The 24,412-nt window shown below is 39.2% G+C and overlaps 1 protein-coding gene and 1 long non-coding RNA gene across 5 annotated transcripts in view; both read right to left on the bottom strand.

Moving 5' to 3' along the window:
* LOC309842455 (ubiquitin-conjugating enzyme E2 E1) overlaps positions 1-24,412 on the bottom strand; it is a 77,226-nt gene that overhangs the window by 46,688 nt on the left and 6,126 nt on the right. The window lies entirely within an intron of this gene.
* On the bottom strand, positions 8,379-14,937 carry LOC309842499. The gene is made up of 2 exons (XR_014299664.1): positions 12,387-14,937; positions 8,379-12,333 (listed from the first exon to the last, which is right to left on the bottom strand). It is a non-coding gene; the product is annotated as an uncharacterized lncRNA (long non-coding RNA).

Below are 24,412 nucleotides of genomic sequence, written 5' to 3'. Positions count from 1 at the left end.
TAGGGTGCTTCCCTTTAAAGGAAATGACCTGGAAGTTAAATGCATCACTTATTTTCACATCTTTTTAGCCCAAACTTAGTCATGTGGCAACAACATCCACTACACAGAGGACTGGGAAACGTGTCCATCTCTAGGGTTTCTGTTCTTAAAGGGGTTAAAGCTGGGGACACCCAGAGACTACACACACACACACACACACACAGTTATTGTAAAAATAAAAACTTGAAAAAGTAGTTACTATATTATTCCTATATTATTCACAGCATATGCTAAGTATAACACACACATACACCACTAAAATCTCCAGCATATGGAGACTCAATAATTTATCTATTCTCCTACAAGTAGATGTTTCATTGTAATTTATACTTTTTGAAAGCTCTCAGGTAATATTTAAGCAGCCTAACTTACATCTTTTCACGAAATAGCAATTGAGATGAATTTTGGTTGAGTATCTGACTCTGGTTTCAGCTCGCGTCATGATCTTGGGGTTTTGAGATCCAGCCCCAAGGGTCTGGCTCTGTACTCAGTGGGAGTCTACTTGAGATTTTCTCTCTTCCCCTCCCCCTACACCCCCAAATAAATAAATCTTTAAAAAAAATATAAAAATCATAGATATAGAGAACTGATTGGTGTTTGCCAGAGCAGGAGCAGGGGTCAAGAGGTACAATTTCCACTTACAAAATAAGTCAGTCATGGAAATGTAATATAGAGCATGGTGACTATAGTTAATGATACCAGACTGCAATTCTAAAAGTTGCTAACAAGGGAGTAAATCTTCAAAGTTCTCATGATAAGAAAAAATCTTCTTTTTTGGAAACTAAATCTTCTTTTCTGGAAACTACCTACTGTGGTGATCATTCCACAAGGGTTGACTCTTGAACACGAGGGGGAGAGATGCCTACCTCGCTACACACACACACAACTGAAAATTCACATATAAGTTTTTCACTCCCCTCAAAGCTTAACTACTTTATAGCCTACTGCTGACAGGAAGCCTTACCAGTAACAATCAGTTTGATAACACATATTGTGTACATTTCTATGTATACATGGAAGTATACATAAAATATACTCATAAAGTAAGCTAGAGAAAAAAACATTATTAAGAAAATATAAGAAAAATACAATTTTTTAATTTTAAAAATTTTAATTTTCATTTAAAATTAAAATTTTAATTTTTTTTAATTTTTAAAAAATCCATTTTGGGGGTGCCTGGGTGGCTCAGTCGTTAAACGTCTGGCTTCGGCTTGGGTCATGGTCCCAGGGTCTTGGGATCAGGCCCCACATCAGGCATCCTGCCCGGTAGGAAGCCTGCTTCTCCCACTCCCCTGCTTATGCCCCTCTCTTGCTGTGTCTCTGTCAAATAAATAGATTAAAAACTTAACAAAAAAAAAATCAATCCATTTTTAAGTGGACCCACACAGTTCAAACCTGTGTTGTTCAATACTGAATCACAATGCTGTACACCTGAAACAAATATAATGTACCAATAAACATTAAAAAAAAAATAAACAGAGGGGTCTAAAGGGCCATCAGAATAAAGGTTAAAATAAAGGCCATAAAGAATCATACAGACATGACTTTCTTGAGAGAGATTTTCTTGGCAAAAATATATCTTAGGGGCGCCTGGGTGGCTCAGTTGGTTAAGCGTCTGCCCACAGCTTGAGTCGTGCATCAGGCTCCCTGCTCAGCATGGAGCCTGCTTTCCCTCTTCTCTTGCTACACCTGCTACTCCCCTGCTTGTTCTCTCTCTGTCAAATGAATTAAAAAAATTAAAAAATTTTAAAAATCTTTTTAAATCATTCTGGAGCCAAAATTCCAGTATGTATCTAACCAATAAAAAGGAGATGAGAAAGAAGGAAAACATATAGTATATTCTAACAATGCTAGGGCTTCTCTACAGAAATTCTGAAATAATGGCAAACTCTAGGGCTCCTTGTCTTAGGGACCCAGAACCAGCAAAGCCCGTCAATCCATGCTAAGTCACAAACTCTCTGGAGGAGACTATCTCCTTTTCTTCTTTTGTTTTTCTTTCAGAGGTTTCTTATCTGTACAAGTTACCAAATGAAACCTGTAGGGAGAAACAGAAAAGACCCCATTTCTAACCTCAAGAAGTATACAATCTCTCTTCTAGACCCATTCCCTTTCTTCAACTCTTTTTCCCTCACCTTCTCTCATTAGCTCAATTTAGAGCTTCAAAAGGTCTGTAACCTTTCCCTTCTGCTCCCTCAATCTGTAAAAACCCTCACATTTTACCTCTACGAAGAAAAGAGGGAGGGACTGCCCCTCAGGCTACTGATGGAGGGTTTTCATTCTCCCACCCCCCAACCTAGCCGCCAGGCAAATTCACTAATCTCTCTTCCTCTCCAACCACTGAAAAACTCAGTTACAGATGTGCATGGAGAGGGACAGGATTAGATAGTGCTGCAACCACATGACAAAAATTTTAGATGAGGGGCGCCTGGGTGGCTCAGTGGGTTAAGCCGCTGCCTTCAGCTCAGGTCATGATCTCAGGGTCCTGGGATCGAGTCCCGCATCGGGCTCTCTGCTCAGCAGGGAGCCTGCTTCCCTCTCTCTCTCTCTGCCTGCCTCTCTGACTACTTGTGATTTCTCTCTGACAAATAAATAAATAAAATCTTTGAAAAAAAAAAAAATTAAAAAAAAAATTTTAGATGAAAGGGGATAATAAAAATAATAAATAGTGTCTTACTTATTATTTGTTTTGTCATTCCACGTGAAGAGCATGTATCATACTTTTGTATCTCCACACATTCTAATTCAATGCTGTGCACATGGACACATAAATGCTCAGCATATATTGTAGTAAAAAATTTTCAAGTCCTTTTTTTTGATGGTGGCTATTACTCTAACATTTGACTGCAACACCACTGCCTTTTTTAGCAAATGCTTCAACTAACTTAGGCAAATATCCAAATAACGATCCCATCTTCTCAAACTGTAAAACTGATCTAACTTTTGTATCACTAGGTATACCATATTTTCTTAAAAATTAAACCTGTATTTAAAATCTTAAGAATAGGGGCACCCAAGTGGCTCAGTTAGTTAAGTGTCTGCCTTCGGCTCAGGTCATGATCCTGGGGTTCTGGGAATGAGCCCCAAGTCAGGCTCCCTGCTCAGCTCCCTGCTTCTCTCCCTCTCCTTCTGCTCCTCCCTCCTTGTGCGCTCTCTCATGCGCACAGTCTCTCAAATAAAAATAAATAAATAAATAAATAAAATCTTAGGGGTAAATATTGCCCTTAACATAAAACAGAAATTGTTTTGGTTTTTTTAATCAACAAAAAACTAAAACAGACTTCGTGGTTTAGTCACCTTCAACTTGACTATAATAATTTCTCAGTGACTGATGTTAATATCTAAAGAAATGCCCTAATAACATTTACACAACTACTGTACTGCTAATCAAATACTGTAATTTGTTTCGCTACTCTTTCAAATTGTTCGTTATTTCCTGGTGTTAAGCACAAGCAATAAAAATAAAAAAATCAGATTTTAAAGAACTTAGTCTACTGTAGTGATAGACACAAATAGTTATGAATGTGATAAATGTTGTAAAGAATTACATGTCATGGGGCGCCTGGGTGGCTCAGGGGTTAAAGCCTCTGCCTTCAGCTCAGGTCAGGATCTCAGGGTCCTGGGATCAAGCCCTGCACTGGGCTCTCAGCGGGGAGCCTGTCCGCCCCTCCCCCCGCCTGCCTCTCTGCCTACTTGTGATCTCTGTCAGATAAATAAATAAAACCTTTTAAAAAAAATTATATGTCACAGGACACAGGTGAGAGAGTTGTGTGGAATGAATCATTTTTATCTGAGTCTTGAAGAATAATAAGGACAGAAACTGAGAGATGAAATATTCCTGAAATATTCCAGGGAGCAGACTAAATGTATTAAGTAATGGGTGGAGAAACAATAAGATGGGGATACAGTAGACTGGAATCAGGTGGTAAGAAGTTTATATCATATAAATCTCATATATATTATTTCGGGCACTTCATCTGAAGAGCAACTGGAGGCCTTAAACTTTCAAGAAGAGGAATGCCACAAAGTTCAAACCTAAGGAGAACATTTAGAAGTAAATAGCCAGCCTGATGAAACAGTATTAGTAGCTAGGCTGTAAAATAAGCCTATCTTTTAAAATTTAAATACAGTTTTGCTAAGTAAAATTTAACAAGCAACAATTTGAAGTAAAGCCTATATAATTCATAGAGCTACTACAAGAGGCAGTAGAGTTAGGCATAAAGGCTTTGAAGGCCAGGACCTAAATAGCTTCATGACTGGAGAACCAAGTGTCCTTCAGCAAGCTACTTAAACATTTGAGGCTTGTCTTATCTGTAAAATGAGAATAACAATCATATTCACATCAGGTTAACGGCTATCATTATTATTTAAGTTTTATTCTATTTTTAAAATCTCCACAGCACAGAATATGAAGCAAAAAGAAGCTAAGATTTGTATGGTAGGTCAAAAGAGTTGTCCAAAATACCACCAATCAAGTTTTCCACTGTTCATTACTTTGTATAAAGTGAATATGCAGAATACTGGACACACTGATGTCATTTTACAATATAATTACAAAAATTCGGGGCACCTAGGTGGCTTAGTAGGTTAAGTGTCTCCCTTTGGCTCAGACCATGATTCCAGAGCCCCACAGCGGGCTCCCTGCTCAGCGGAGAGCCTGCTTCTCTTTCTCCCCCTCTGCTGTTCCCCCTACTTGTATACTCTTTCTGTCAAATAAGTAAAATCTATAAATAAATAAATAAATAAATAAATAAATAAATACTAAAATTCATTTCAAAGTCCAATACAAACTACGTGAAGTTTTTCAGAATGCTGATTATTTTATATTATTGGTCTCATTTCCCTTTAAGCAAATACCCATGTTATATTTGCACTGAAATTTTGTCCCCTTAAGAATTCTGAATGACCTGTGTAATTTTTCTATAATGGATAAGTGGGGGAAAAAAATTTTCCTAAGGGGCCTTTCTCTTAGCTGTTTATTATTAGTTCAAGGGGGGAAAAATCATTAAAAAACTGGTCTTTCAGTGAGAAAAATTGCCCTTCATTAAGAAACGATTTAATTCCTAATCAATGCAACCCTGTATCTCCTGTAATATTAAGATATGCTAGAATTACATTTCATTTTATAGGATAAAAAAGCTAATAAAAAAGGTTTCAATAACTTAATTTTTTTAGTAACTGAAATTGCAAATACATGTCTAAGAATGTTTATATCACTACTCTAATCTGTTTTAGAGCCTTAACACCTATGTTTGTCCTACATGTCCCCTTTAGTCCACATATTTCAGTTATTCTAACTAAGCATTACGGCAAAATTATTACTCCATAAAAGCATCTACCAAATCAAAGAAACTGGAAAGCATCCTACTATACAGTCATATCACACTGATAAGAGGCTTCCCATTGCATAGATAAATCTTTTCCTTACCATGAGTAACCAACCAAGGGGGGGACTAGAGGAAATCTGGCAAGCTGCCTCCCAGACCACTGAGGGTTCTTCATTGCTTCCTCAAGCTTTCATTTGCTGTTCCTGTTCTTAAAGAGGTACAAAGCCAAACTCTTGATGCTTCCACACTGGCAGACTCAAACTATCTTCACTTCAACTCCACAGTGAGGAAGCCAGACAAGGAGATTACAAAGACAACTAACAAGCTGCTTTTGTTGGGTTTGAATGCTATATACCCACTACAAAGCATCCACACTTCAACCCAACCATTATGTCAAGACAAGATGAATACTGTTATACCTCCCTTCATAGGTTTAGATGCCAATTTTGGGTAGCATGTCTCTAATTTTTATGAAAGTTCTAGATGTAATAGGTAGAGATATTTAGACATAATAGGTATGATAAATATATCAATTACATGTAGACGTAACAGAAATGCTGTACAAGAAAATGTGAGTAAATCTGTTAACTAAAAGAAAAAAAGGATACTTACAAAGAATAGCTTCAAAAACTCTTTTTTTAGGAGTTGGAAATTTTATGAGAATCTTATTCTTCAAGTATAGGTCAAGTGTGGTGGTCTATCATTCCTTTACTTAAAGCTCTCCAATGCTTTCTACTGAAACTGATAAAATCTGACTCCTGCCTGCTTCATCTCCTACCACTCTCATCCTCACTCACAATGGCCATTCTTGCTGGCCTTCCCCATGTAACACCTGTTGGCTATCTTTCTGCCTAAAATGCCCTTCTCATAGCCAGATCCTTGTCATCATTAAGGGTCATCTCCCTAAAATGGCCTGTAACAATGACCCAATCTGCCCAGCCACTTGCTATGCCATTACCCTGTTTTAATATTTTTTTTTATTTTTTAAGTCAGAGAGAGAGAACACGTGTGCCCGCACTAGCAGCGGAGCAACAGGCAGAGGGAGAAGCAGGCTCCTCACTGGGCAAGGAGGCCCATGTAGGACTCAATTCCAGGATCCTGGGACCATGAACTGAGCCGAAGGCAGACACTTAACCAACTGAGCCACCCAGATGTCACTTTTGTGCATTTTTTTTTTTAAAGATTTTATTTATTTATTTGAAAGACGGAGATCACAAGTAGGCAGAGAGGCAGGCAGAGAGAGAGAGAGAGGGAAGCAGGCTTCCTGCGGAGCAGGGAGCCCGACGCGGGGCTCGATCCCAGGACCCCGAGATCATGACCCGAGCCAAAGGCAGCAGCCCAAACCACTGAGCCACCCAGGCGCCCCACTTTTGTGCATTTTTAAACTGTCCTCCCTCCATACGAGTGTAAACTCCATAAGGGCAGGGACGTGGTCTTTTTTACTGCTCTATAGGAAATGCCCAGCAATTGTTAGAATGAGCACATGAATATAGTGAGGAGCAGCTGGTTACAGCTGTTATCTTAGGTCAAAGGACCACACAATAGAAAAGACCAGGTCAGGCAGAGACCAAAGCATTGGCAGCATGTTCAGTGATGTGTACTGCTCAGCCTCGTTCACAGTAGTAACAGGCAGAGAACACAAATGGACTAAGAAGGAGACTGTCCCGCCCACCTTAGCTGAGTCACTGATAACCTTGCCAGGCCCCAATACACTTGGCAAAACTAGTACTAAGATTTAACTGAAACAAACAAAAAACTGTTATTAATACAGACAATTCTCATGATGCAAATGATGTGTGTTCAGTAAGTTACATATTTTAAAAACTCATTCAAGGAACCTAATTACTACTCTAGAAGGCCTGGTAAATACCTGTTAGGAAATGAATCATACCTTCAAAGTTAGGCCAATAACAATTCATATATATAGTCTGGATGCACACAATTTGCATCTCTTCCCTCAAAAAGTCAAGTGTCTACAAACTGTTTTTTTGTTTTTTTTTTTAAAGATTTTATTTTATTTATTTGTCATAGAGAAAGAAGCAAGAGCAAGCACAGGCAGACAGAATGGCAGGCAGAGGCAGAGGGAGAAGCAGGCTCCCTGCCAAGCAAGGAGCCCGATGTGGGACTCGATCCCAGGACGCTAGGATCATGACCTGAGCCGAAGGCAGCCGCTTAACCAACTGAGCCACCCAGGCGTCCCTACTAACTGTTTTTTTTAACTTAAGTGAGCATGTCCAGTAGAAATTGCTGAGAAAACTTCACCTGAGTGTCTCATCCTCTTTTTGTAGAAGGTACAATGAGGGGGAGGGGGCAACCAGGGTGTAAGGAAAGCCAGAAATCCAAGAGTGAACTGTCAAAGATTTCAACAGAAAGGAAAATGCAAATTAACCCTGCAGTAATGTCATTAGGTATCCTGAGATTTGACATAGCCCCTTAAAAAAAACAAGGTAGCATTTCTTTTATGCACCTCCAGGTTAAATGACAATGTGCAAATGTTATCTCCCTCAAACCATGCACTACAGTAGATAGAGACCTGCCAGAGATCATCAAGGAAGCTTCAGAACTGAAGATAACTGCACTGGAGGGGTTTACTAAAAGGGCTGGGGAGTGTGTATCTTTGGAAAGCAGTGAGAGCTAGACTGGAATAAAAAATCACGTAGAAAGGTTTCAGGAATGGCTGTGGAAAAAGAAGAATGCAGCAGTCATCTGGCAACAGAATGGAGAATGGATAAAAACTCATTTATCAATACACACCACGTAACGTAATAATTAGGACACAAAGGAGCACAGAGAAGGGAGCAGCCAGTCCTTTTAGCTACAAAATTTCTACCACAAATATTAATTTGGGCTCCAAGATCTGTTTTGCTTTTTTTTTTTTTTAATTAAGTAGGCCCAACATGGAGCCCAACTCAGGACCTGAACTCACAACCTTGAGATTAAGACCAGAGCTGAGGTCAGGAGTTGGATGCTCAACCAACTGAGCCACTCAGGCACAGGCTCCAAGATCTTAATAGCTTTTTACTTTTTTTCACAATCATATGTTTTATTTTATTTGGGGGGAGGGGGCAGAGAAGGAACCTTAAGCAGGCTCCACGCCCAGGCAAAGCCCAACATGGGATTCAATTCTACAACCCTGAGATCATGAACCTGTTCAAGAGTCAAACACTTCACACTTAGCAACACAAGTGCCCCCACAATCATGTGTTTTAATTTGCAGGTACTAAATACAAAACCCCTTCCCAATATATAGAGAAGTATAAATAGCTGAATTAAAAATAGTAGCAGAAAGCCCTGCATCTACACAAAACCTAGCAGTATGGCCAGACAGAACAGAAATCAATTTCAAATTTCAGCTCTAACAAGAATTGTGTCCTCAACATATGGTTTATTTTAGGGCTGGTCCATATCAGCTGACAATGTTTTCTATGTAATAAACACTTCAGATGTGAAAACATCTCAAAATACTAACAACTTCTGGGGAGGCTACCGGTCTGCTGAAAACTGAAGCTCTGTGTTCGGAAGACTTCCACAGAAACAATTACTCAGAAAAAGGACCAAGGCTAAAGAAGTATCATATACTATTAGGTAATAGTTGATATTTTTGTCTTTACTGCTAGTCTCTGCTCACACATTACTATAATCACTTAACATATATTTGTTTTGAAATACTTAGGTTAGAGGAAAGTTATCTTTCATGTTTATAAAACATCCTCCTGGGTGCTTGTTATAAAAACAAATGTTTTCTTCCAGTGTCTTTGATGTATACCAATTCAACATCTCTTTTTTCTTTAGGATAAGTGTTTCTAGCAAAGTCTACTACGAAGTAAAATTTTATAAAGCCAACTCCAATAAATTACCTTGGAAAACTGAGATGTATTCCCATAGAGGAGGAAGGATTATGTGTAGTAGGAGAAATTTAAGTTATTTGGGGAGCAAAGCTCCTATGGAGCCAAATACTTGTGGCTCTACATGTTATCATTTGCTTCCCTCTGGCAATGCCTAATACTTTTGTCATTCCAACTAATACTTTGAACTTTAAGGGTGTCTCCCAATCTTGAAAATGTCTTAATTCTACCCTCAATGTTCCCAGAACTCTGTATCCCTTTGTAAGACAGTCTGAGTCACTACCTACCTACAGCAATCCAGCTGCCTTCATCTCACCCAGTGATCTCCAGCACCAGGATCTGAGCCTAAAGCTTCATATTATACAAATAAAAACCATGTCTTATACAAATGGCCAAAAGACAATTGAGAAAATGCTCCATATCACTTGGCATCAGGGAAATACAAATCAAAACCACAATGAGATGCCACCTCACACCTGTCAGAATGGCTGAAATTAACAAGTCAGGAAACAAAAGATGGGGGTGAGGATACAGAGAAAAGGAAACACTCTTACACTGTTGGTAGGAATGCAAGCTGGTGGGGCTCCCCTGGAAAACCATATGGAGGTTCCTTAAAAAGTTGCAAATTGAGCTACCCACGACCCAGCAACTGCACTACTGGATGTTTACCAAAAAGATACAAATGTAGTGATCCGAAGAGGCACCTGAACCCCAAAGCTTATAGCAGCAATGTCCACAATAGCCAAACTATCTGGAATGGGTAAAGAAGATGTGGAAAATGTGCACACGAGGAACATGCCTGCACACAACCTGCCACAATGGAATAATACACAGCCATAAAAAATGTAATCTTCCATTTGCAACAACATGAACAAGAGGGTATTATGCTAAGTGAAATAAGTCAATCAGAGAAAGACAATTATATGGTCTCCCTCATATGTGGAATTTAAGAAACAACAGAGGACTATAGGGGAAGAGAGAAAAAAAATAATATAAGACGAAATCAGAGAGGGAGACAAACCATAAGAGACTCTTAATCATAGGAAACAAACTGGGAGTTGATGGGTGGGGGTGGGGAGATGGGGTAACTGGGTGATGGACATTAAGGAGGGCATGTGATATAATGAGCACTGATATATAATGACTGATGAATCTCTGACCTCTTCCTCTGAAATCAATACATGTTAATTAACTGAATAAAAAAGCAAAACCGAACTCTGCAAATAAACTCTTCCTTTTATATATGCTATTAGCCAACTTTCACATCTAGTATTGCCTAGCAGTGAATAGCACTTGACCACACTCCACAGGACGTTCTGATATACTAAGAGCTCCATAAAACATAATCAACCTTTATTAAATCAATTTGTTTATTCAAGAAAAAAAAAATTTACAACCCAAATAGAAACCATGTCTCCATGTCATCAATTTTAATTTAGAAATTTGTCGGTTATTTGAATCAGAGATACCATAAATAATTTCTCCTCTAAATACTCATTTACTATAAAGGCATACTAGAAGAGAACCTCTAATAATGATTTGAAAATGTGAAAAACATCAATCTTAAACCAAAGAACCTTTAAAACTTTTAAACAAAATTAGTGTCAATGAAAAAAAAATAATGTCAATGAACTACACCATGTTTCTGAGACTAAAAATATTGTAAAGTACCCAGCTGAGGGCACCTGGGTGGCTCAGTTGGTTGAGCATATGTCTTTGGCTCAGGTCATCCTGCATCAGGCTCCCTGCTTCACAGGCAGTCTGCTTCTCCCTCTGCTCTTCTACGTGCTCATTCTCTCTCTCTCTCTCTCAATAAATAAAATCTTTTTAAAAGGCACCTGATTGATCACTTTTGTGGTGACGTGGATAAAAAGACACCAGACCTAGACCACTTAGAATGTTTGCATATCACATGCCCCAAGTCCCCCACACCCAAATTTGAATGGGAATCTGGCACCTGAATTTTTTATACACAGACTATTATGTACAAATACTGCTCTGCTGGGAAATATTAAGATAAACTTTAAATCATGTGACATTTCTTATATGAAACTATTAACCCACATTCAACAATGACTCTAGTTGTCCCACTCTCCCCTGGCTTACTGTGTGTAATTTATAAGTATGTGTCTTGAGAAGATCAATCTCAGAAAAAGTGACAATCTTAATTATGTTACACAGGACCAAGGATCAAGAGTACCTGGTTAATATGAAACCATAAAATATGACTGGTAAATGATTAGAAAGATGATGCTTATATGATGATGCTTTAAGAACTCCAGGTAAAAACAAAACAAAACTCCAGGTAAGTTCAATGTAAAGCTTAAACGTAATAAACAGTCTTAAAAGGATAAAAAAATTGAATATGATAATCTACACTGTATTAAAAGTAAACACATAGGGGCGCCTGGGTGGCTCAGTGGGTTAAAGCCTCTGCCCTCAGCTCAGGTCATGATCCCGGGGTCCTGGGATCGAGCCCCGCATCAGGCTCTCTCAGCGAGGAACCTGCTTCCTCTTCTCTCTGCCTGCCTCTCTGCCTACTTGTGATCTCTGCAAAATAAACAAAAATCTTAAAAAAATAAATAAACACATATACCCATTCGTTCTCATGCATCCACAAGTGTGAAAAGTAAAAAAGATCAATGCAAATCAAAGCATGTAAAAAAAATTTAAGGATGGCAGCAGGAATTTTCCAATTTATCCACTCTCCAGTATTTATAAAATATGCCTTGGTAATGGGATTCATCAAGATGTGATATGGGAACCTGGCACTTACATATTGATATCCATACTACAATGTTAACCATAAAGATCACAAAGCACTTGAATCTTGTAAAGCAGAAGTCAACTTTTTTCTAGTGGGGGTGGGGCGAATCTGAGAATTCACTGAAAAGGACACACACACCCCCCAAGAAAAATAATTATACAATGTTTTAAGAAGTTCTGCGCTAAAGTGTAAAAATCTGAGAATACTAAATCACCTCCCCTGGATAAACACATGAAATCTTCTAATTTGGTAGAGTAACACAAATATTTTTTCCTTCTTGAAATCATTCCCTCTTGTGCATCACCTCTTCTACATTAGATCTGTAAAATCCAGTGATTACTTGCTCATCTATCCCAACCTCAAAGTGTTATTTTGGCACTCATGACCACTCTACCTCAAAACACTTTCTACTCGCTGCTGTCTGACATTACTCTCTTGATTTTCCTTCTATCTCTCAGTCCCCTTTGCTTCTCCTTCAGACTATACAACCTCTAAACTAGAGGTTCAAGTCTGCATCCAGGACCCTCTTCTCATTCCACCTTTCTTCTCTTGATGAGCTTGAGGGATTCCTCAGACAAGGGCCTCTATATATTGACATCTCCCAAATGTATATGTATCTCAAGCTTATGAATATTAACTTGAGTCTAAAATACTCCTCTGAGCTCCATTCACCTGTATCTAACTTCTACTTTCTATCTGCCACCTTTATTTGGATGTCTCCATCAAAAGCCTAACATGGGGTGCCTGGGTGGCTCAGTCGGTTAATTGTGTGCCTCTGATTCAGGTCATGATCTCAAGATCCTGGGACTGAGCCCCGTGTGGGGCTCCTTGCTCAGCTGGGAGCCGGTTTCTTCCTCTCTTTCTGCCTGTTGCCCTCCCCAACTTGTGCTGTCAAATAAATTAATATTTTTTAAAAAATAAAAAAAATAGGAATGCCTGAGTGGCTCAATGGGTTAAAGCCTCGGCCTTTGGCTTAGGTCATGATCTCAGGGTCCTGGGATTGAGCCCTGCATCGGGCACTCTACTCAGCAGGAAGCCTGCTTCCCCCTTTCTCTCTGCCTGCCTCTCTGCCTTTTAAATAAATAAATAAATAAATAAAAATTAAAAAATAAAGCCAAACATACCCACAAAGGACTCATTTTCTATGCTGCCTTCATCCAAAACACACACACAGTGGTCCTATTCCAGTCTTGTTCCTATCGGTAAAACATGGCCATTGTCTACCTAATTGTTAAGACCACAGAAACTTGGAGCCATTCTTGGTCCTTTTTCTCACCTCCCACATCCAATCCATCAACAGATACAGGTGTTCTAACCCCATCTCCACTGCCACCATCTTAATCCTAACTGCCATCACCAGTTGCTTGGAATAGAGCAATACCCTCCTTGCTGATCTCTGTTCTTCCACTTGTGCCTTCCTCCCAGCTATCTGCCACATAGCAAGGAAGGCAGGAAAAGACTTTTTAATCACTATTGAAATAATGTCACCTCCTTGCTTCAAAACCTTGAATGGCTTTCCACTGTTCTTAGAATGAAATCCAAACTCTACCTTGGTTTACACGATTCCGCCTCACATGGTACTACTCCCCACCTCATGGCCTCCAGGTCTGTGCTTCCCTCAGTCTGGGATGTTCTTTTTGTACTTTGAACGAGGTTTTTCTCCTTTCTTCTCATCTAGCAGGTCTTTGCCTAAATGTCTTTTTAAGCCTTCTCCAAGTAACTTCCCTACCCCAATTACTCTCCATTATTGCACTGTTCATTTCTCTCTTATTAGCTAACACAACTTGTAGATACCTAACCTTCCACTTGGTTACTGTCTGTATTGCCTACTAAAATTTAAGTTTCAGGGAAGTGTGAAACTCAACATAGGGAGTTGAAGCTCAAGCTGCTGTGCACCCAGAAGAGGAACTGGGGCCAGGCACCTTCTCCCTTCCCCAGGCTGCACCCTTGCCCCACCTGATTCCTCCTGGTTGAGATGGGCTCAGCCAAAAGCACCCCAGTCACTCCAGCACAGCCTCCACCACACAAACTTCTGGCCCAAGTGGTGGACTCCATTTACCTAACACCGTCATTCTGCATACTCCCATCCCAGTGGAGAGCACTCCACAGCCAAACCTACCAGCAGGGGAGCAGCTGGAAGGTCCTAATCACATCCAAAACTCAGACCCCCACTCTTCTACCCCTGGTATTGCAAGGACACCTATGAAAACCAGCAGCAGAGAGCCTCCCAAACCCACTGGTTAAACACCTGAATGAAGTATTTGAAACTGAAGGCCCCAAATCAAATCTTCCTGAGAGCCTGTTCTGCCCTTAGAGGCAGAAGCAACTTCCTCTTCTGCCTCTGGGTACCTAGTTTTCCCTCCTCTCTAAGCAGGTGTTCTCCAAGAAGGAAGCAGGACAGCCCTCAGAAACCACCATGAATAGCCAGGGCTCGAACAAGCCCTTAAGGAAACCTGAGACTCTCCCGATCTTTAGGTTCTAAGCACAACAGATGAACAGTAACTAAATGGCAAGGTACTAGGGAGCTCTCCCCCCACCATCCTAATACCTTGACAGGGTCTTTTCCCCTGATTGAAAATGCTAGGGAGCTAAAGGAAGCAGACATTCTGGGAACTGGATGACTTCTGAAAACTGGAGGCTTAGTGCGGAAGCAGGACTAGGACCAGGTTAAGGAAAATCTAGGCCGCGAGTGGCCCCAGTGCTGAGTTCACCAGGGGCCTTGTGATACTGTGACTTCTCAACCCTGTCTTTCCCTGGAAGACTGGAAAGGCTCATTGTCATCAACCCTCCCTAAACTGCCAACTCAGGGACTGAGCACTTTCTTGGGCTTTGTGTCTCATGTATTTCTTGTATGTTAAAAAAGTGATTTAAAAATAAGTAAATAGGGGCGCCTGGGCGGCTCAGTGGATTAAAGCCTCTGCCTTCAGCTCAGGTCATGATCTCAGGGTCCTGGAATCGAGCCCCACATCAGGCTCTTGGCTCTGCGGGGAGCCTGCTTCCCTCTCTCTCTGCACCTGCCTCTCTGCCTACTTGTGATCTATCTGTCAAATAAATAAATAAATAAAATCTTGAAAAAGAAAAGTAAAATAAAATTCAAGTTCCACAACCCAGAGGCCAGATCTGTTTTAGTCACCTGAGTAGGACAGAGAGGACTCTCCTATTTTAAATGAATATAATCTAATTTACTTACGCTTTTGTCACTCTTGTACAATCTTTCTGAACTATAGTCTAAAACCTTTTTTCTTTTTAAAAGATTTTAATTATTAGAGAGAGCGAGCGAGCATGGATGCACGCATGTGTCTGTACATGGCGGGGGCGGGGGGGAGAAGGAGAAACGGACTGCCTGCAGAGCGCTGAGCCCATCAAGGGGCTCAATCCTAGGATTCTGAGATCACGACCAGAGCAGAAGTCAGATGCCTGACCAACTGAACCACCCCGGTGCCCCTAAAACTTTTTTCTAAGTAAAATCCTTCCAAGCTGCTCTATCTATTGCTATTTGAAAATGTGCTTCTATGCCTCTTTTTAAAGAAATTAATTAGGATCCATCCCACATCAATTTTCCTCTATTTAAATAGATACAAACAACCAATGTCCTGGTATTACACATAATGATCAGCATTTCAACGCTAGCAGATCCTACTGCGACTCTCCATTAATTATTTATATTCAAAATTTAATACTGACACAACTCAGTACTAGAATCAAGTCAGATGTGACATCCGTGGCGAATGCAATGTTAAATGCTATTTAAGAGCTTGATAATACAGTCCCTTTATTTTGGCCTGGCCTTGTCCTTTGTCATATTCAGGTTCTTTAGAAGCAGACAGAATTCAGTTTTTAACTACTTTTTTAATTGACATATTAGTGAACAGTATGCTGCCCCAGGTAACAAAACCCAGTGACAACTTTCAATTACATTCTGCATATGAAAACCGTTGGCTTCCTAGGACTTTGCTGACTGGGCTGAAACACTACCTTGGCCTTCCACAGGTTTATCACCTATGCAGTGCAGCAGAGACTCTACAAAACTATCCATAATCACTTGCATAGAGGTTTCAAGAAAAAAAGCCATGAGCATACAGCAATTCCTTGATTACAATGTTCCAGCAAAGAGCTCTGATGAGGTTCTTAGCCTACAGAGTAGGAAGTTTCCCAGAGGATTAGAGGCATATTCTGACACCAGTTACTAGGTCTTTTGTTTCACTTTACAGCATGGCTGCATAAGAGAGGCTGAATAAGAATGGGCTTATTATGAAACCCTGTTTCACTCCACTGATGACTGGGAATGTGTCAGATGTCTCAGGCGGGTGCCAGCATCTATAACATAACTGACTATCTGGAATAGCTTTAGGATTTGGGGGAACATTGCTAGGAAGTCCAATTTACTTAGCACGCCTAAACCCATGCTTGTCAGCAAACGGTAATCTTATCAAGTCAAAACATGGTAACCAAAGGTACTGGTATTTTCTTTATACATCTTCTCAATCTAGCCCAAAGCACTGATCCCGTCTTTTGCATCACACTGCAGTCCAGAGTTCCTCTGTGATTCCGAGAAGGTGAAAATTGCCAAAACTGCTTGGATGCCAACTCAGAAAGACTGCCAGCAACAGACAGCTGTAAAATGTGACAGCAATTTTCCCAGCTCTTTCCATTATTTTCCAAAGAGGGTAATGAAGACATTCCATTAAGCCATCAGACTCAAATTAGGTTTTTGTGTCTGTGTTTTAATTTAACAAATATGTATTGTTTATCTTCTCTTTCTTGGACAAGGTAGGGATGGCAAAGACATCCCTGCTCTCAAGGAACTTAAAATCTACCCAAAAAGAAAGGAAAAAAAAAATCTACCCAAATAGCACTGGGGACATATGCTGCTTCTTTTTGTCCTATACAAGTAACTGGAGTATTACTCAAGGACAAAAAATGCTTCCAATCCTTTTGAAACTGTCACTCCATCATAAAGTTCAGGCTTCCAGCCTTTCTAAACATACGCTCTCCACTTATGAACTCAGTTCCATATTCTATCACCTTCTCTAAAATTGTGTTTTTAAAACATTACAGTAACTCCCTCCCTCGCATTTTCACTTTTTTTCCTACTTGCTTCTTCCTCTCAGCCTACAGAGCACTCTTAATTCTACACTTCAAAGGCCAACGAAAAAATTTCCTTGACCTCCCGTTAAGGCCTGCAGCTCTCCTCCTACTTTGCTTCTGTCCAGGTCGTTATCTCCCTATCCTTGTGTGGACACCCCTCAGAGCACAATTCTCAATTCACCTCCTCCTCTTGGCAATTAGGATTACTTCATCCACCACCCAAACTTTTAAATCTAATGTGTACTTCCCCCGCAAAGCCAGGTCCAGTCTCAGCATCCCTGCCAGCCCACCTCAGATTTAATGCATGTACCCTAAACACACAGTTGTGCCATGATGCCTGTAACACACTGTCAAAGGGTCCCACAAAATAAACATACAGAGATAAGAGAGAGTGACTCAGTCAGTTAAGCATCTGCCTTGGGCTCAGGTCATTATCCCAGGGTCTTGGGAACAAGCTCCACATTGGTCTCAGCAGGGAGCCTCCTTCTCCCTCTCCCTCTGCAGCTCCTCTTGCCTGTGCTGGCTTGCACACTGGCGTGCGCACGCTCACACTCTCTCTTTATCAAATAATATAGAGAGTTTAAAGAAAAAAAAGAAAAAAGCCATGGGCATACAGCAATTCCTTGAAGATATATATTGTATATGGTAGATAGAGTGAAGGATGCACATCATTTCAACTTTTCTGTAGCTCTGAAATTCTACAAAATAAAAAAGTTGGGGGGAAAAACACATAGATCAAAATCAAGGAGAAAAGCCATGGTCCCTGCATTTTAAGGCGTTTATAATCCATCTGTCTAAACTAATCTAAAATTAGATTAGGTAGATGTCAGAGTTCAATGACTGATTAACATTAAACTTAAATGTAAAATCAAACTGCAAATATTGAGGCATTGGGTGGCTCAGCTGGTTAAGCGTCTGATTTCAGCTCAGGTCATGATTTCAGGGTCCTGGGATGGAGCCACTCCGGCTCCCTGCTCAGCAGGTCATCTGCTTCCCCCCCAAACACGTGTGCTTGCTCACTGTCTCCCTCAAAAAAAAAAAAAAAAAAAAAAAAAGGAACTACAAATATTACTGAGCCTACTACATGACAACAATATGTTAAGCGCTCTATATGGTCAACAAACCATACAAATTAGACCTTGGAAAGAGGATTTATCTATAATCCCTCTGCTCCCCCAAACTAATTCCTCTTCCTGCCTTACTGACTTCTTTTAATGGCACCACCATCTTCCCCAATACCCAAAGAACCCGAGTCCTTTCAAGTCCTACATCTCTAAATCAGTGGCCAAGTTCTCTAGACTCCACTGCTTTCCCATTCTCTACTCTCCAATTTGATGGCTGTCACCTGCCCCAGGCCCACCTGGCCTCTCACGGGGACGAATGCAGCGCTCTACCAAGTCTCCTGCTTCCCACCAAACTCCACTCCACCCTTGCTTTGTCTCTATCCAGATACTCAGTTCTAACTGAATTAGACATCCAGCCCAATAGGATTTCAATGATTCTCCAATAACTATATAATGAAATTCAAAGCCTCAGCCTGACTCTGAAGAGCACAACCTTTATCTCTTACTGGTTATCCTCCCACTCTGGCCAGAGGTTTATTCACTCTTACCTAATAGTGCCCTCTCAGCCTTTCCTCTACTACAGAGATGTCTCTTGCTCTTCCCACTCCACTTCTCATCTCCTCCAGGAAGTTTTATCTGAGTGCTCCAGACACTATTCCTCACACCCAGGCCAAGCAATCTCTCTGAACCTTCATAACATGTGATGTGCACTCATTACCTTCCAAATAATACTCATGTTTCCAAGTACTACTCAAGAACCATACATGCATTTCTTACCACTAGACAATGAACTCCTTCAAGGTCATCAGTTTTCATATGTAACAGCACTCAAGGTTTGTGACAAGAATATAATATTAGTATCCTGTGCAGTAATCCATAAAGATTATGATATGTGGCCTTGTAAGGTATAAGCATCTTTCCTCAAAATACTGCTAACATTTAAACAATGTGGGGTGCCTGGGTGGCTCAGTCAGCTAAGCATCTGTCTTTAGTTAAGGTCCAAGTATCCAGGTCCTGGGATCTGTCCCGAATAGGCTCCCAGATCATCTAGAAGCCCACTTCTCCCTACCCCTCTGCCCTCCCCTCACTTGTGTGCTCAAGAGCTCTCTCTCTCTCTGAGATTTAAAACAAAACAAAACAAAACAAAAAAAAAACCCTTTAAAAAGCAGCAACAACAATGGTATAGGGGTTTTCCTTTTTTGTGATAAAATTTGCCATTTTTATCATTTTTAAATGTGAAATTTGATGACATTCAAATGTTGTATAACCATCACCACTATTTCCAAAATTTTAATCACCCCAAACAGAAACTGTACCCATTAAGAAATAAATCCCCCATTCTGACCTCTCCATAGCCCTGAAAACCTCTAATACTCTGCCTCTATGGATTTACCTATTCCAGGTATTTCATGCAACTAGAATCACAATATTTGTCCTTCTGTATCTGGCTTATTTACTTAAGTTAACATTTTTGAAGATTCAGTCACATTGTAGCATATATCAGAACTTCATGCCCTTTCATGGCTAAATAATATTCCATTGTAAATACCACATTTTGTTTATTCAATCATTTGATGATGGATACTTGGGTTGTTTCCTCTTTGGGGCTATTATGAACACTGACAACAATCTGTTCAACTCCGTGTTTTTTCGGGTATATACCTAGGAGTGTAACTGCTGGGTCATATGGTAATTCTGTTTAGCTTTCTGAGGAACAATAGTAGTATAGTTTTATAATCCAGACACATGGTCTTTTAGTAAACAGAACAGTCACAAGATTTCCTACTTATTTAGTAAGCAATTCACTTCTGGATAAATTACCTTCCTTCCTACCCACTCAGGCCCTAGATGATGATCTAATTTCCAGGAACTTGACCCTCGTTTAGGGGCTTTGATTGCATTGACACTCCAGTCTCCTGGTTCTCGCTGTTTTTCAACATTGCCTCTGCGCACATAAAAGCAAACACACTGCACTGGTAACTCTCCAAATGAAAATTATTATGAAACTGAACACTGTTCAGATATTGAAGTCACATTTTTATCTTTAATACATTTAGTAACATTAGATTAATGAAAAACAAAAAGGGCTTTTTTCAGGTGAGATACTGGATTTTGTAAAGGACTTCTATTGAGCCCATTTCTTATACCCAAACCACCGTTTAAAGCAAGCTAAATTTGGACAAGATGTATAGGCCTTTGCTATTCCAAGGAAAAGGCCTCTTTTCCTTTCAAGTTTAGCAGCCTGGGATTTCTAAATTAACATCTCATTATTATTACCACTAATTCCAGATTTTATAAAACCAGAAAAATACAAAAATGTACATTAACAGAAACTATCTAGAAGGATATACACAAAGTGCAATTAGCTCCAAATTAGGAGCATCTCTGTAAAGGAGCAGGATCAGAAGAGATCATGAGGGGGACTCTTCACTTTTTACAGCGCAACTTCTACATCTCAAGTTTTCAAGAACATTCACTCCAATTATTGTATAATGGCTTAAGACTATTTAAAATACAAGCAATAGGGGTGCCTGGGTGGCTCAGTGGGTTGAGCCTCTGCCTTTAGCTCAGGTCATGATCTCAGGATCCTGGGATAGAGCCTGGCATTGGGCTCTCTGCTGAGCAGGGAGCCTGAATCACCACCCCCCCAACCTCTCTGCCTGCCTCTCTGCCTCCTTGCAATCTCTCTCCGTGTCAAATAAGTAAATAAAATCTTTTTAAAAAATAAAATACAAGCAATAAAAGATAATGTTAATTTTTAAAATGAGCAATTAAAAGGAGCTAAATGAGCAACTCTAATAATACCAACATCTAACACATACAGAAAACTCTCATCTCATTTGAATTTTTACAATATTATGTGATAGGCAAGTCAGATAGTTGGCCCTTTTAGTAAATGAGAAAAAGGTTAAAAAAACTTTAACTTCTTCAACAAATCCATTACGTTTTTAAAATGCTCTTCACTTTAGCCTTTAAATTATCTTTAAAAAGATAATTTAAAAGATTTAGCTGGGGCACCTGGGTGACTCGTGATTGAGCATCCAACTCTCGGTATTATTCTGGCTCAGGTCATGATCTTGGGGTGGTAGGATGAGCCCATGTCTAGGTCTGCACTCAGAAAGGAGTCTGTTTGAGATTCTCTCCCTCGTTGCACCCCGCCCCGCTCATGCTTGTACACACACTCGCTCGCTCTCAAATAAATAAATCTTAAAAAAAAAAAATAAAAGATTTATCTGTAAAACTTTAAAACCAACTATATCTGATTCTATAGTTCTCCCAGAAAAATAAAACGCATTTATTTAGTAGGGTTTACATATTTAAGAAATACAAAAATAATTATCAAATAAAGTCATATAAAACAAGAATTTATTTTTTATTATTCTCCACCTTACTTGAAAAATTTAATGACTTCTCAAAGACATTTTATTCTAAAAGAGTAGCTCTAAAAAAATTTGAATTTTTAGGTTTCACGTTGCTATATAAATAGTTTACTCAAAATACTAGTATTTCCTTACACAAATTCTGAATTTAAAGGATTTGGGAAAATATCATTTATTACATACAGACATACTATCTATAGAAACATGTCTACAGATTGGTTATATAGCTGTAACTAGACAATTTAGAAAAGCCTGAGCCCTAGACTATAAATAACAGGTACAAAACTGACTCTAGTGGCCCAGAGTTCATCAGATATCTAAAAGGCATCATTTTGTTTAAATAAAAACTTTTAAAAAGTTAAATAAAAGGCATAATTTTAAAATCCAGGATAGAGCATGCTTGAGGAAATCATTACAGTAGTTAAGACAGTTTATTTTTCCCCAAACAGCCAAAATGCAAGGAAAATACTAACCAAATGCATACATAGTACATGAGTGGGGAGACTATTACTTAATCTGCATACATACACAGAACCAAACAGATACCAAAGAATTTGATTTATGTGGTAATATAGAAAAATCTTTAAATATTCACCTAAAAAACTTCCGACTGGTCACTGACTATAATCTGCACTCTGTTCTTTTTTTTTTTTTTTTAATTTGACAGAGAGAAGGGGATCACAAGTAGACCGAGAGAGGCAAGCAGAGAGTGGGGGGAAGCAGGCTCCCCACTGAGCAGAGACCCCCCCCCCCATCCTGCAGGGTTCTGGATACCAGGACCCTGAGATCATGACCTGAGCTGAAGGCAGGGACTTAACCCACTGAGCCACCCAGGCGCCCCTGCACCCCATTCTTAAAAAAAAATCTACTCAACACAATATTCAACACAGGATTTAACTTTATGTGCTCGCTCACACATTATAACATATTTAGCAACTGCATTTCACACAAGTTTAAGTTCAGTAACTTTGAAGTTTGCCAAGTAAAGTGCGAAAATTACTGGAATGCAAGCAATGCACCTTCAAGAGAAGCAATTCTTCCACTGATCTGCAATAATCAACTGTGTATTGAGAGGTTACTCTGTGCCAACTGTTGTATTTTAATAAAGTAACACGGTTAAATTTAAAACTACAGGCTGAATACTGATTGAAAAAAGGCAGTCCTACAAAGGATTAATACATAAATAGGTTAATTTAAAGTAAATTGTTTAACTCATTCAAAACAGAATTCATAGTTGATGAAATTACAGTTTCAGAAGGACCAAGCTATGGAGCTCTCATGCTGAGTAACATCAGAAAGATTTACTAAAAATAAACATGAATGCATTCAATATGTCATTTAATTCATACATTTTTAACTTCAAAAGTATCCCCAAATTATCCTCTTCCATCTCAAATAATGTACATTAAAATGTTTAATAACTGAATCCCAAAAGGTACCAACAAACACCAAAACACAAAACCAAATTTATTTAAGGTAGCTAAATATTGGGACTACTATATGACATTTAGTCAGTAACACTAGTAAGCCAACACAAAGTAGAAACTTTAATTCATTATCACCTAAGAAGTCATGCTGTAAAAATGTTTTCAGAAAATAAAGCAGTCTTTATTCTTAAAACTCACCATAATATATTCTTTGCAAATTAGATACCTAGTGTCTTCTCCCAAATTCAAGAATCTTTTTTTTTGGAATTTTTATTTAAGTATGTCGCAGTTTGTCTCCCCACACCAACCATCCAATACCCATCCAGTTTGGTGCTTCACCAGAGCACCCCTAACATTCACAGGTTTTATCTTGAAGGGGTAATTAAGAGGGTTTCCCATGAATAAAAGTTCTACATGTTCAGCAGCACAAATCTCTCACACATGAATTCAACTCAAATGCCGTGAAAGTAAGTGTACTTTTCCCATTTTTTAAAAATTGTTAATCCCATGAAAACCCTCAAAGTGTTTACAATTTTAAAGATGACTGCACATATCTGCAAGAAAACCATTAGGTTTTGATCAATGTTCTTAGTTTTGAAAGATGCTTTAAAAACTGTATAACTTCATCAGCTTAAGTCTAAACTCACATGAGGCACACTGGAAGAGACATGATACCAAACACGAGCAATAACTACACAGCATGCATCTACCATGGGGACTGCCAAGGATTCAACACAGCCAAGGGAAGCTATAGGCTTCTATCTGAACAATGATTCCACTAAAATAAAAAAGTAAAATGTCACAGCCCTAACCCTTGCCTATTTCTCCACTTTCTCATTAGTATAAAAATTCTTAAAAGCCATGAGAGAAATCCTTAAGAAGTTAAGTGGTTCAGTTACAAACCATAATTTAAGAGCATTTCAAATTCAAAACAACTTTCCTTACAAAACAGGACAAAATTTTACCAAAGAAAAGCCCACACCTGACCAACAGTAAGAACATATGTAACCCAAACGGCAATATTAAAGTTTCCATTTAACCCATTAACCATACTTTAGAAAGTTCAGTGTTAATAAACAAAATATTTCATTTAGTTTTCCACTTGAATTATTTCCACATGCTTGTTTTAAATTCTGCACACAGCCACTGAATATTTTCTCCTACTGACTTCTTTTAAGTTGAGAACACTTCTGATATGTGACATCCCATTAATGCTAACCCTGAGAACTGAGGATTAGGTTAAATGTTACACCTAATTTTTAAATTAGTGGAGTAAAAGATTTGAATTAATCTTCCTTAAATAAATGGCCTATTACAACACATTAATTCTTTCCTCAGTTCACTGTTGACTTAATAAAATCCAAGTCTTTTACCTCAACAGCGGCAAAACAATTGTTCTAAATAAAATAAAGTGATTGGCAAATGCCCCACAAAGCTGGAATCAAATTGCTTTGAAACTGAAACACACGTAAGTATAC

The sequence above is a fragment of the Mustela nivalis genome, assembly GCF_964662115.1.
Source record: "Mustela nivalis genome assembly, chromosome: 1".
Lineage (NCBI taxonomy): Eukaryota > Metazoa > Chordata > Mammalia > Carnivora > Mustelidae > Mustela > Mustela nivalis.
Note: the sequence above shows the minus strand (reverse complement) of the source record. Positions and strands in the feature narration are given on the sequence as shown.